The 12,032-nt window shown below is 33.7% G+C and overlaps 1 pseudogene; it reads left to right on the top strand.

Moving 5' to 3' along the window:
• Positions 1–203: 203 nt before the first annotated feature.
• On the top strand, positions 204–2,386 carry LOC147396471 (uncharacterized; annotated as a pseudogene).
• Positions 2,387–12,032: the final 9,646 nt, after the last annotated feature.

Here is a 12,032-nt window from a genome sequence, read left to right as displayed (position 1 = left end):
ATGATCCATGACTTCGGATCTGATCCTTAAAATCCAATCTATTTTAACTCAGGCCACCTGACTCGGATGAGTTGTACACTCTTAATTCAGTTCAATTCATCCGAGTCTAGTTAGAGTCGACCGAGTTTCAAAAGCATTCACTCAAACTCCTCTTATATGATGGACAAAAGGAAGAGAGGTTTCAGCATATTCCTAGGTAACAAATGGCACTTAGAACTGTTGTCACTGTTGCTCATCAAAATGGTAGTTTCTCTCACCTTTCTGTTGCTTATCTTTCAACCCTAAGCATTGCTAATGGTAACACTGAAATTAGCCACAAATCTAATCTTGATTTATCTGATATAACACAGTTCGAGAAATTTGTAAGAAATCGTTGTAAATCTGGGTTTGTTAAGCTTGAAAATGCCCTCTCTCTGTTTTATAATGTGCTTCACATGCAACCCTTGCCATCCATTTTCCATTTTAATCAACTCTTACAGACAATTGCCCGAATGCAGCACTATCCCACTGTGATTTCTCTCTACAAGCAAATGTTGATTTCGACACAAATCACACCAGACATCGTTACTCTTAACACCTTGATCAATTGTTACTGCCATTTGAATGTTGTAGATTTTGGCTTCTCCGTAATACCAAGCATCCTCAAACATGGTTACAAAATGGATGTTGTTTCTTTTAGCATTCTGATTAAGGGACTCTACCTGGATGATAAAATCACTCAAGCGGAGGAATTGTTCGATAAAATGACAGAGAAGCAATGTCAACTAAATGTAATTACATATGGGTTGATAATAAATGGGCTTTGTAAAACAAGAAACACAAATGCTGCTATTGAGTTGCTCAGGAAGATGGAAGAATAGGGGGGTTGTAAGCCAAATTTAATCATTTATAGCACAATTATCGATAGTTTGTGCAAGGGCAGATTAGTTGATGAGGGTCTTAAATTGTTCTCGGAAATGATCAGTAAAAGAATTTTACCGAATGTCATTACTTACAGTTGTTTAATTCAAGGGCTCTGCAATAAAGGCCGATGGAAAGAAGCTACAAGCTTACTTGATGAAATGATGGATCGTGGTATCGTGCCTAATGTGACGACATTTAGTATTATTGTTGATGCTCTTTGTAAAGAAGGTATGGCTAGTGAAGCACATGAATTATTAGAAGTAATGATTGAAAAAGGTGAGGATCCTAATACAATTACATACAATACATTGATGCATGGGTACTGTTTGACAGGCCAAGTGGTTGAGGCCGTTAAAGTATTCGAATCTATGGTGAGTAGGGGCCATGTGCCTGACGTTGTTTCCTATAGTGTATTGATTAATGGATTTTGCAAGAGTAGGAAGATACGTGAGGCCTTGCGGCTTTTTGAAGAAATGCGTCATAAAGGATTAAAGCCAACAATCGTCACTTATAATACTCTTATTGGTGGATTGTGTCTGGAGGGGAGAGTTGTGGTTGCGCAAGAACTCTTTAAGGAGATACAAAGTCATGGCCAAAGTCCAAATGTCATCTCATACAATGTATTATTGGATGGGCCGTGCAAAAACTATTGTAAAACTACTTAATGTGATGGAGAACAACACAATTAGACCAGATATTATAACTTACAGCATCCTTATTGATGGTATGTGCAAAGCTGGTAAGCTCAGAGATGCCAAGGAACTTTTTGACAAAATTTCTAGCAAAAGATTGGCGCCTAATGCCATAACGTACAAAATAATGATAAATGGCCTTTGTAAAGAAAGAATGCTAGAAGAAGCGTACGTATTGTTTTCACAAATGGAAGAGAAGGGTTACCCGCCAAACGAATCCATATTCAATACCATGGTTTGGGGATTTATCCAAAAGAATGAGATTAGTAGGGCAATGCAGCTTCTAAAGGAAATGAGAGAGAAGGGATTTTCAACTGATGTAAAACAAACATCTATGATATTGGATTTGCTTTCTGCGGGTGAACCAGATCATGAATGTCTTGATATGCTGTGGAAGTTGGCACCAAGGACATGAGGAAATGTTAACAGATTGCGGAGTCAACAGTCAATCCCTCTCAGTTGTATCCTATTTGAAGTCAATATGAAAAGAAGAGCCTTGCAAGAACATGAATACAATATGTTACCTCCTCGATAACAATGTTCAGTGACAATTTTCATGCGTGGAGAAGACATGCCCATGAACCTGTGTTCTGTTTATCTTAATTGGGTGACTTTTCTACTTAATGGGATGATTTTGCTGCAAAATCTTGTTATTACTAAACTATTAAAGTCACTCAACTTGCTTATTTTGACTTCTTAATGCAGATTCCGCAGTCGATTGTTCTTCTTGTCCTTGTCGCTTACAGTAATTAAGGCAACCTTGCCACTCTTGTATGAATAATAGATTTATTTATCATTTGAAAAAATTGCGCGAACCCATCACAATTTCATGTAATTCTTCCAAATGGGGAAGCTTCTGACAAAGCCTAACAGTAAGGTAACTAGTTCAATCCAAAAGTTTCCTTAATCAATGAATGTGTTAGATGGATCATCCTAACCATCAATGGTACATCTAGTAGTCCATATACATGGGTGTTTCCCAATTCAGTGGTCATTCAAATGTTTGTAACCTTCTATTCCTATGTAATAAGAATGATTGTAATACAAGACGATGAGGGGAGATAAGAAAATTATGAGGGTTTTAGGGAATTTGGTTAAGGATTTAGGATTTGAGATTGGATTTACGATTTGGGTTAAAATAGGTAAACCCAAAAGTTAAAAAGAAAAAAAAAAAAAAAAAAAATTCTTACAATTACGACAATTTCAGTAGGATAGATGGAAAGGATTAAAGATTAAGAGAGAATAAAAGATTATGGATTGAGGTTTTTAGGTTTCAAGAATCAAGAATCTAGAAAGAAATATCAAGAATCAAGAACCAAAATCTAAAAGAATAAATAAATAAATAAATAAAGATTAGAAGAAAATAATATTATATTGAACTCACTTCAAAATGGTCTCACACCACACCAATTGTTGGGAAGATCAAGCTCAAGTTTTATTTTTATTCATCATATTCTTCATTTTTCATTATTTAAAAGAACCTAATACAATCTATATAAAAATAAATAAATCAAGAATCCTAATCAAACTAAAATATCAAATAAATTAATTTTATTTTCGTAACTTTCTCTCTCTTAATTTTTCAACCCTAATAAATTTAAATACAAGATGAACTAAAGTTACTAAACTTTTCCTAAATATTATACTAAGACCATAGGCCAATAAAACATCAAAATAAGCCTAAAAAACATCAAAATAAAGTCCTAAAATAAAAAATCTAAATAAAAACTAAAATCTATTATTCAATATTTGATGTCCCCATCAGATTGTATCATATTTGGCACTTATTTCTCTTGTAGGTTAAGTAACTCTAACATGATCTCTTTGAATTCACTCCAACTCTGTCTTCATGAAATTGAAAGAATGCTGTACAAAAAGGCATCATTAGGCTGTCAGGGTGATCAAGAAACACGATCCAAATCTTAAGTAGTTGTAAAATTACCATATTTGACTCTCATTGGCTTCCCTTCCTACCTTGGCACCTTTAATAGGGAACTTATGAGTTCAGCGATTAATCACTCCACCTTAGCATGTTTTGAATGATTTTGCTTCATCCAATCGAGGAATTCCGTTGCAGTGCCAAAAGGATGGGCAAGCTTCCATTCAAGCAATCTTTGTTTCTAACAAGAAGTAAATTGATTAGCTTTTGAAATTTTGTATTCGTTCATGGTGCAGAGAAGAATTTCTTACCCATTCCCTGATTTGGGGCCCTCCAATCTTGAGCTGCAAAATGCCCATGATATCCTTCCCATTTACCAATGGTTTCATTTCCCACTCATTGTCCACACCTGCATTACGTAAGCATTTTTTTCTCATCAACAAAGTATTTTATGGTATTAGATATTAGGATTAGTAATAAATTAGATTATAACAACAACAAAAAATAATAAATCTCTTTCACCAACTGTAGACACCCCATTTTTACATCTGCCTGACCTGACGATCTGTCACCCAGTTATTGTGGATTCCTAATGATGAGCGCAAAGAACTTAAAATTTTGTGAAAGGCCTTCCTCCAATTCCCTTTGTCTTCTAATTTCATTATCTTCTTTCTCCTTGCCACGCGACATAGAATTACGCACACTTAGGATCCCTACACTTTCTACTCGACTTAGCAAGCACGCACGCTTAGGTTGACAACACAATTCGATAACTTAGAGACCTTGCTAGGCTAGGAAAATATGACCTCAAGACTTAGAAATAATCACGTTGGGACTGAAAGAAACCTCACACCAAAATTTTTAAAAATCTACAAAAATCATCAAAATGACTAAAATACCTTCATAAATTTCGGACCCCCTCCGAAAAATCTTGAAAATATCTTCATTGCCTTTAGAATATGATTTCGAGTCTAACGGGACCCAAATAGACGAAAATAGAGAAATTTATGAAAAAATCACAAAATAACTGAAACGCCTATTGATGTCCAACTTGAACATAGAAACCTTGACTCTTAGAAAAATCAAAATAAAACAATCAACTTGAAATTTTTTAAATCGAAATGAAAATTAAAATTCAAACGATCAACTTGAAAATTTTAAATCAATATTCAATCCAAAATTTAATCAACCCATTAACATTCAAATTAAAATCAAAATCAACCAATTAACAATGGAAACTAAATCCAATCGATCAACTAACCAAAAATAAAATCGACCAATCAACATTCAAATTAAAATTCGATCAACCAATAAAAAGTAAAAAAAAATACAATTAAGCAATCAACATTCAAATTAAAATTCGATAAACCTGTGGCATCCCACCAAACGTTAACACAAAATCCCATATCAGATCTCGAAACACTTGGTGGCACTTCGAAATTTCGGCATGGTCTCCTCTGTTTATGTTAGTATTACAAGGCGTTTAACCTGCACCTGATAAACGGCATACATTATCCTGCATATACATACAAAATATAAAAACTAGCGGAAGCCTATATACATCTAATAACGTACGATAGATCAAAGTGCAAAAGGATAAATAAAATACAAGATTATACAAACATTTTTCACTCTAACAGAAGTCCTAATACTCAAGACAAAATCTATAAGACTACTTGGATGAACTAACACCACTAGGGGGTATAACCCTAATACTCACTAGGTGACGAACTTTGGTTGTCTATTTGACCCCACCTGATGATCCTCACTCGTGCTCTATACCTACCTCGCCAAGCTCTGAATCTGAAACTAAAAATTAGGGAAGGAAATGATGAGTAACAATGGTTACTCAGTAGGAAAACAAATAATTTCTACTAATAACCTCTCCTAACATGAACGAGTAAGCATACTAAATCATTTTAACATTTGCAAAATTTTACAGAAGAAACTACGATTAACTGGTACATACAGCCAGGGATGATCAACTAAACATTTTAAAACTCACATTACATCAATCAACAGTACTCACTATATCATTTTATTTTGATACAAATCTAATTGATCAAATGGAAATATTAAATATGCATTTCATTTTATATATCAAAATAAGGCAACAGATACATAATACACAATGGTAGAGTAATGGAATTAAAGAGTTGGGATTCACGACTAGATCGCTCCTAATTGGGACATGATGTTACAATTTCTTACTGGATTTTAGTTCTTGATTTTGTGGTCAGTTGCTACACTTACCATGCTTGGTTGACCATTTATCCAACTCAGACTGGCCGTTTAACGTGACTATAAGCAATGGGTCTCTTTTTGATATGTCAGAACGTTCGACTACTATAGATTGTTAGTTATCATTAACTAATCATCTTCGTCTATGCCTATCAGGATGCATGTGATTCCCAAATATACAAACCATTCGTATATGACCACCTTTACATTACAAGTTCATTAATAAAGACAGAGAGGAATAAACCTGGATTCTAGTTGTTACTTCACTCTCATACGCATCTCATACCACGTATGAACTTGCTGGTCCCTACCATACATCCTAGGATAGTACACCACTCCAGATGATATGATGCACTATCGTTTCAGGTATTCATAGACTCTTTAACAACTCATAAAATAGCTACATATATATATATATATATATATATATATATATATATATATATAATATATATATATATATATATATATTATTTTCATTTGAAAACAAAAGAGAAATTAACAATACAAGGTTGAGAATGGATATTCAATTTTCTACCATGCAACTGTGGCCACCCGGCCTAAAATAAATAACATAACTTGGAGCCTCTGCATGAACAGAATTTAAATAAACATGCAATCAATCATTATCCTTGGATATCCCTTCACCAACCTACACACAGCATTACAATATAAAATGCAGACATCACTCTTTGACCGTATTTCCTACCCCGCAGTCACGTGTCAGTTAATAGAGCATGTCATGTGTAGCACTGTTACCACACCGCTATCTCAACTAATCTCGGGCCCAGTTTGACATGTGTATGGTGTGTGACATCCCTTCTTTTCGAATGAAAAATGTAGACATCACCCCTCGGGTGTGATTCTGACATTTTACCGTTCCATCCCATTTTCCCATTTTTTCAATTTTCATAGTTCTCAATCTTTCGAAAATAAATATTCACTTTCTGATATTCATCAATTCAATATGAGTTCATTGAATATTAAAATTATTTTTTCAACTATGAAATTCATTTTTATCATTTAAATTGAAAATTTATAAAACTTATATCAAAATAAGGTCCGAGCGGTGCACAGGACCCAATTAGCAAAAATAACCCGGTGAAATATCTTACCCACGTATAATTTGTTATAAAATACAATTAAACATATCAAATATGCAAGTTCTGACGGGAATTTGAAATAAAGAAATTAAATTCTATATTTTTGAAATCTATAACAAATTTCCAATAAAATTCTAAATGTAATTTTCACAATCTATGATTACTAATAGAAATTTAGAGTTCCTTACGATCTCTAAACGACAGAATTGAAGCACGTGCATGGAAATCGAGGTGATCGGTAAGAAAATCGAGGCAGTTCAAACTCGATGATTTCGAAAATCTCGACACCGTTGGCTTTTCTCCCTTCTACGACGGAGGACGATTTAATCCCGAAACGGATGAAATCTGAGGTCGAAGTTACGAAACCCCCGTACATATATATGACTATTTTTTGAAGATACGGGGTGAAATAAAAAAAAAATAAAAGGAAATTGGATGGGTTTTGTAGAGAACGAGGCTACGAACAATTTTCTCTTCTACGTCGAAGGTCGATGATGGACGGTTCGCGACGAATCGGAGTTGAAAAATAGGGAGAAAAAAATAAATTTAAAAAAAAAAAATCATCGCTGATTTTTGGACTCGTAAGAATGATGATGAATAAAAAAAATTAAAAAATTTATTTATATAAATTTTGAGATGAAATCGACATTTTCCTGTTATTTTTTTTTTACGATAACTTGACCGTCCAGACTCCAAAAGTAACGAATGAATACTCAATTTCGTCTAATTTTTTGTTACGAATCTAATAGTGTGGTCAATTTCTATAAATTTGTCTCTAATAAAAATTTACATTTTTTGCCTGGTGTGACCCCTAAAATTGATATCATTTTCATTTTTGACGATAATTCGACTTTTTGGACTCTAAAAATGACAAGTAAATAGTCAATTTTCAATAATTTTTCGTTACGAACCAAATGATGTGATCGAATCTTAATAATTTTTTCTCTAGAAAAAGTCGTTATTTTAGCCTAGTCCGACTTGGTAATCGAGGTTTTGTAATTTTTCTGTTCGGACTTGTATTTGAACATGCTTATATGTTAAAGTATGTTTTTCGATCATTTTGATTCCAATGGTGAGGTCAGATTCCATTAAAAATTATCAAAAACCTCCTAAAAGTTTACTCCTAAGTCCAACTTTTAGAATTTTATCAAAATTTCACTATTTATTTTTTCTCGAGATACGAATTGAAAACTTTGGGTTTTACATTCTCCCCCCCCCCCCCCCTTAATAAAAATTTCATCCTCAAAATTGAAATTATACATTATCAAGCTTTGTCGTCAGTCCACTAACATGACATGTATAATTATCTTCTATTGTTAATCCCAAGCCAATTTTATTTATAACTCGTAATCTTATCTCACCTATATTGCGTCACCCCAACACATTCATTAATTAATGACTCCAATTTAAACTTATATTCCAATTAATCCATTATCTGTAATCCTAAGATGATAATCAATTCAAATTGTATTACTTCCCCACCAATATCTATCAACAACAATCCTTTCACATCTTCTCTATTATTTATCTTTATTTCTCTCATCAATTACACCGTCTATTATATTTTACTCATACTTGTTATGAATATTACTCATCAATGCATAGTCTTACCGCAAACACACCACTATCTTTATATTCAATTCAATATTACATGTTCTATTTATTGTGATATTTCCTCAAAACCTTAATCATAACCTTTATAATTGAAAATCTTACTCGAGGGGATAAATCCTACATCACATCTTTTTACCCATCAACTCTAATTCGAGATATATATGTACTTCCCATTCTACCTTACGTCAACCAACCTACATTTCTTCTTTAAACACATCTAATAAATTATCTTGCAAATTAATCACATGTGAAGGATCTGGCAAATACTTCTTCAGCATGGACACGTGGAACACTTTGAAGGCTTGCTCGAGTTGCAGTGGTAGAATCATTTTGCAAGACTTATACTTTCTTACTCTACCCCCAAAGTTATAACTTCTACTAGTTACTACTTAAATATCATTGTAATATCAATTAAACCTTATTCATTTAACTTTATCTTGTCCACATCACACATATTTTAACTTGCTACATAGTTACATCACTAGCCTTACAAATCGCACTCGTCTTCTCACACTTTACAACTATTCTAACACCTATGTTTTGCAAGTTCTTAAATGATTTTCCAAAAATCCCATTCTTTCTTTTCAAGGCCTCCCAATGGAATAGATAATTTCATTATTTGACCCGTGTTAGTAGTTTCTAGCTCTAACAAGTGTACAAATTCTCAGTAGAATTATATGATCTAGAGGAACCAGTATTGAATATAACTCCACTTTTTAATATTATAATTAAAAATCGTACCTTCCAAAACTTTGTCGAAGATAGGTACTTTCTCCTGGGCCACAATCCTTATTCGTGACTGTGATAGAATGCACTCTCTCCTGATATGTCTCACCTGACTACACACATAACATGTCAACGATCTTGTCTTCGTAAATTTCTATGGAGTAGACAGTTGGAGCCTGCATGCTCTGAACTTACCTTATCAGTTCCTTTGGTCCTATTGACATCATTAAAACTCCATTACTCTATAACTCAGTGATGGAGAACTCTACAACTCGATAGTGAAAAAGTTCTATATTATGGATACATTGATCCGGAGGAGATTGGCCTGGAATACATCGGCCTCTTAGCCTGATCTGGGAGGAAAAGAAGTTTAAGGTCGACTAATTTTCCCCCTGGAGGTCTATAACTACATCTCCCCTCGCTCTACCCTTTAAGCTCGGCTCATCGTATCTCTATAATTGGTAGTCTCAATCATCGACCTCCTGGTCCTTAGGTAGGGTTATAGTCCTCTAAAGAATCTACAGGCCTTCTACAAATCTATCAAGATAAGCTCGGGCGCATATCATGATAACCTAGTGAACATTATACCATAGTCTGTAATCAATAGATTACCCTGCACTAATCTCAAAAACTCCTAGTGCTTGATTTCTCGAGCAGTCTCGAATATAAATCTATCAACAAACATTCTCTTGAAGTCTACTCACTCAAACGATCCATCTCCCAATACATTCATTTCAAAATGTTACTAATGACTGGCATCCTCATCCAATTAAAATGTAGTCACTGCCACCCATTGATCTCTCGAGCACTACATGACACTCAAATTCTTTCAAGTCTTCAAAATCCACTCATTGACCTCAATAAGGTCGAAAAAAAAACTCTCTAATCTCACTGGACGTAATCGTTGAAAATTCTATAATCACATCCCTGAATTTACCTGTCCTTTAGGCTGAGGAATTTTCTCATTCTTCAAAGGTACGACCTATGGTAGTGGTCCCGGAGGTGGAATAGTATTTGTTTCTTCTAAAGAAATCTAGCGCTCCCTCATTTCTTGGATTTAGTGGTGTACCTTGCAATTGTGGTAAGTCTTGTACCATTTCTCACTTTCGATCGCTAGTCTTTTCTGTTTGGGGTGGCACGAGTACTATATAAACTTTATTGAAATCTGGTGGCCTTATTGTTCCCTGAATTAGTTTTTCTAGCATCTTTTTTAGCCACGCATCCTTAATTGGTTGACGTCGATTCAAACATTGCTCTCCTTTATGTCCCAATTTGCCACATTCGTAATATATCACGACTCTTTCTTTCGACTGATTTAGTAGTATATGTTGTTATTTCTTATAAAGTCTTTCATCCATTGAGTTGGTATGTCTATAATTTCACTCCTCATGTATAGTTAGTTTTTCAATGAATTTGCTAGTTTCGTAATTATTTGTCTTTTATTAGATATTAATTACCTTCCTTCCATTTGGCTTCGAGGTAGTGGTAGTTGTATTATTTATATTTCCTCTCTGAACTTGACATAAGACTCATCCATCTATCTCATAAATGAGATTAGTTGTGCTATCAGGTCAGTAGTCTAATCCAGAACCTGTCTCGTCCACTCCTCTCATTTGTGTTTATCCATAACAAGGCACTTATCAAAATAAAGCCAAAATCGCTTTTACGTAACTATGAATTGCCACCCTAGCCTAGAACTTAGAAATGGATTCCATTTCCATTACTAACAGAACAAACCTAGAATCCTATCCTAGGCTTACAAAGCTCTATAGACTTCTGGACACGAAAGAACTCGTAATTCCAATACGAAAATCGAGATGATCGATACAAAAATTTAGGTGGTTCAAACTTTGAGACAGCTAATTTTTGAATCTAACCCTGTGATTTTGAAGATCTCGACGTCATTGTCCTTTTTTCCTTCTACGACAAAGGATAGTTTGATCTCGAAATAAATGAAATCTGATATCGAAGTTACGAAACCCTGTATATATATATGACTATTTTTTCATGATACAGGGAAAAATAAAAAGAAAACAGAAGGATATTGGGTAGGTTTTGTAGAGAACTAGGCTGCAGATAATTTTCTCTTCTGCATCGAAGGTCGAAGATGGACCGTTCACGACGAATCAAAGTTGGAAAAGCGGGAGAAAAAAATAATTTTGTTTTAAAACCCGTCGCTGGTTTTTGGACGTGTGAGAATGATGATGAATAAAAAAATTAAAAAATTTATCTATATAAATTTTGGGACGAAATCGATATTTTACCTATTGTTTCCTTTAACGATAACTTGACCGTACAAACTTCAAAAGTGACAAATGAATACTCTATTCCGTCTAATTTTTCATTCCAGATCTAATGATGTAGTCAATTTCTATAAATTTTATCTCTAAAAAAATTTACATTTTTGGCTTGATGTGACCCTTAAAATTGACGTCATTTTCTTTTTTAATGATAATTCGATTTTTTGGATTCCAAAAATGACAAGTAAATAATCTATTTTTAATAATTTTTTATTACGAACTCAATGATATGATCAAATCTTAATAATTCTTTCCCTAGAAAAAGTCGTTAATTTAGTCTATTCCGATTCAATAATCGAGGATTTTGTAATTTTTTTGTTCGGACTCGTATTTGAGCATGTTTATAGGCTAAAGTATATTTTTTATCATTTTAAATTCAATGGTGAGGTCAAATTTCATTAAAAATGATCAGAAATCTCCTAAAGATTTACCCCTAAGTCCCACTTACAGATTTTCTCAAAATTTCACTATTTATTTTTTCTCGAGATACGAATTGAAAACTTGGGGTTTTACACAACCAATCAAAAAAATAAAAAAATACAATCAACCAATCAACATTCAAATTAAAATCTAA

Source organism: Akebia trifoliata, chromosome 8 (genome assembly GCF_017979445.1).
Source record: "Akebia trifoliata isolate Shusen 1 chromosome 8, ASM1797944v1, whole genome shotgun sequence".
Lineage (NCBI taxonomy): Eukaryota > Viridiplantae > Streptophyta > Magnoliopsida > Ranunculales > Lardizabalaceae > Akebia > Akebia trifoliata.
The sequence above is the reverse complement of the archived record's forward strand: the minus strand, read 5'-3'. Positions and strand labels throughout refer to the sequence as shown.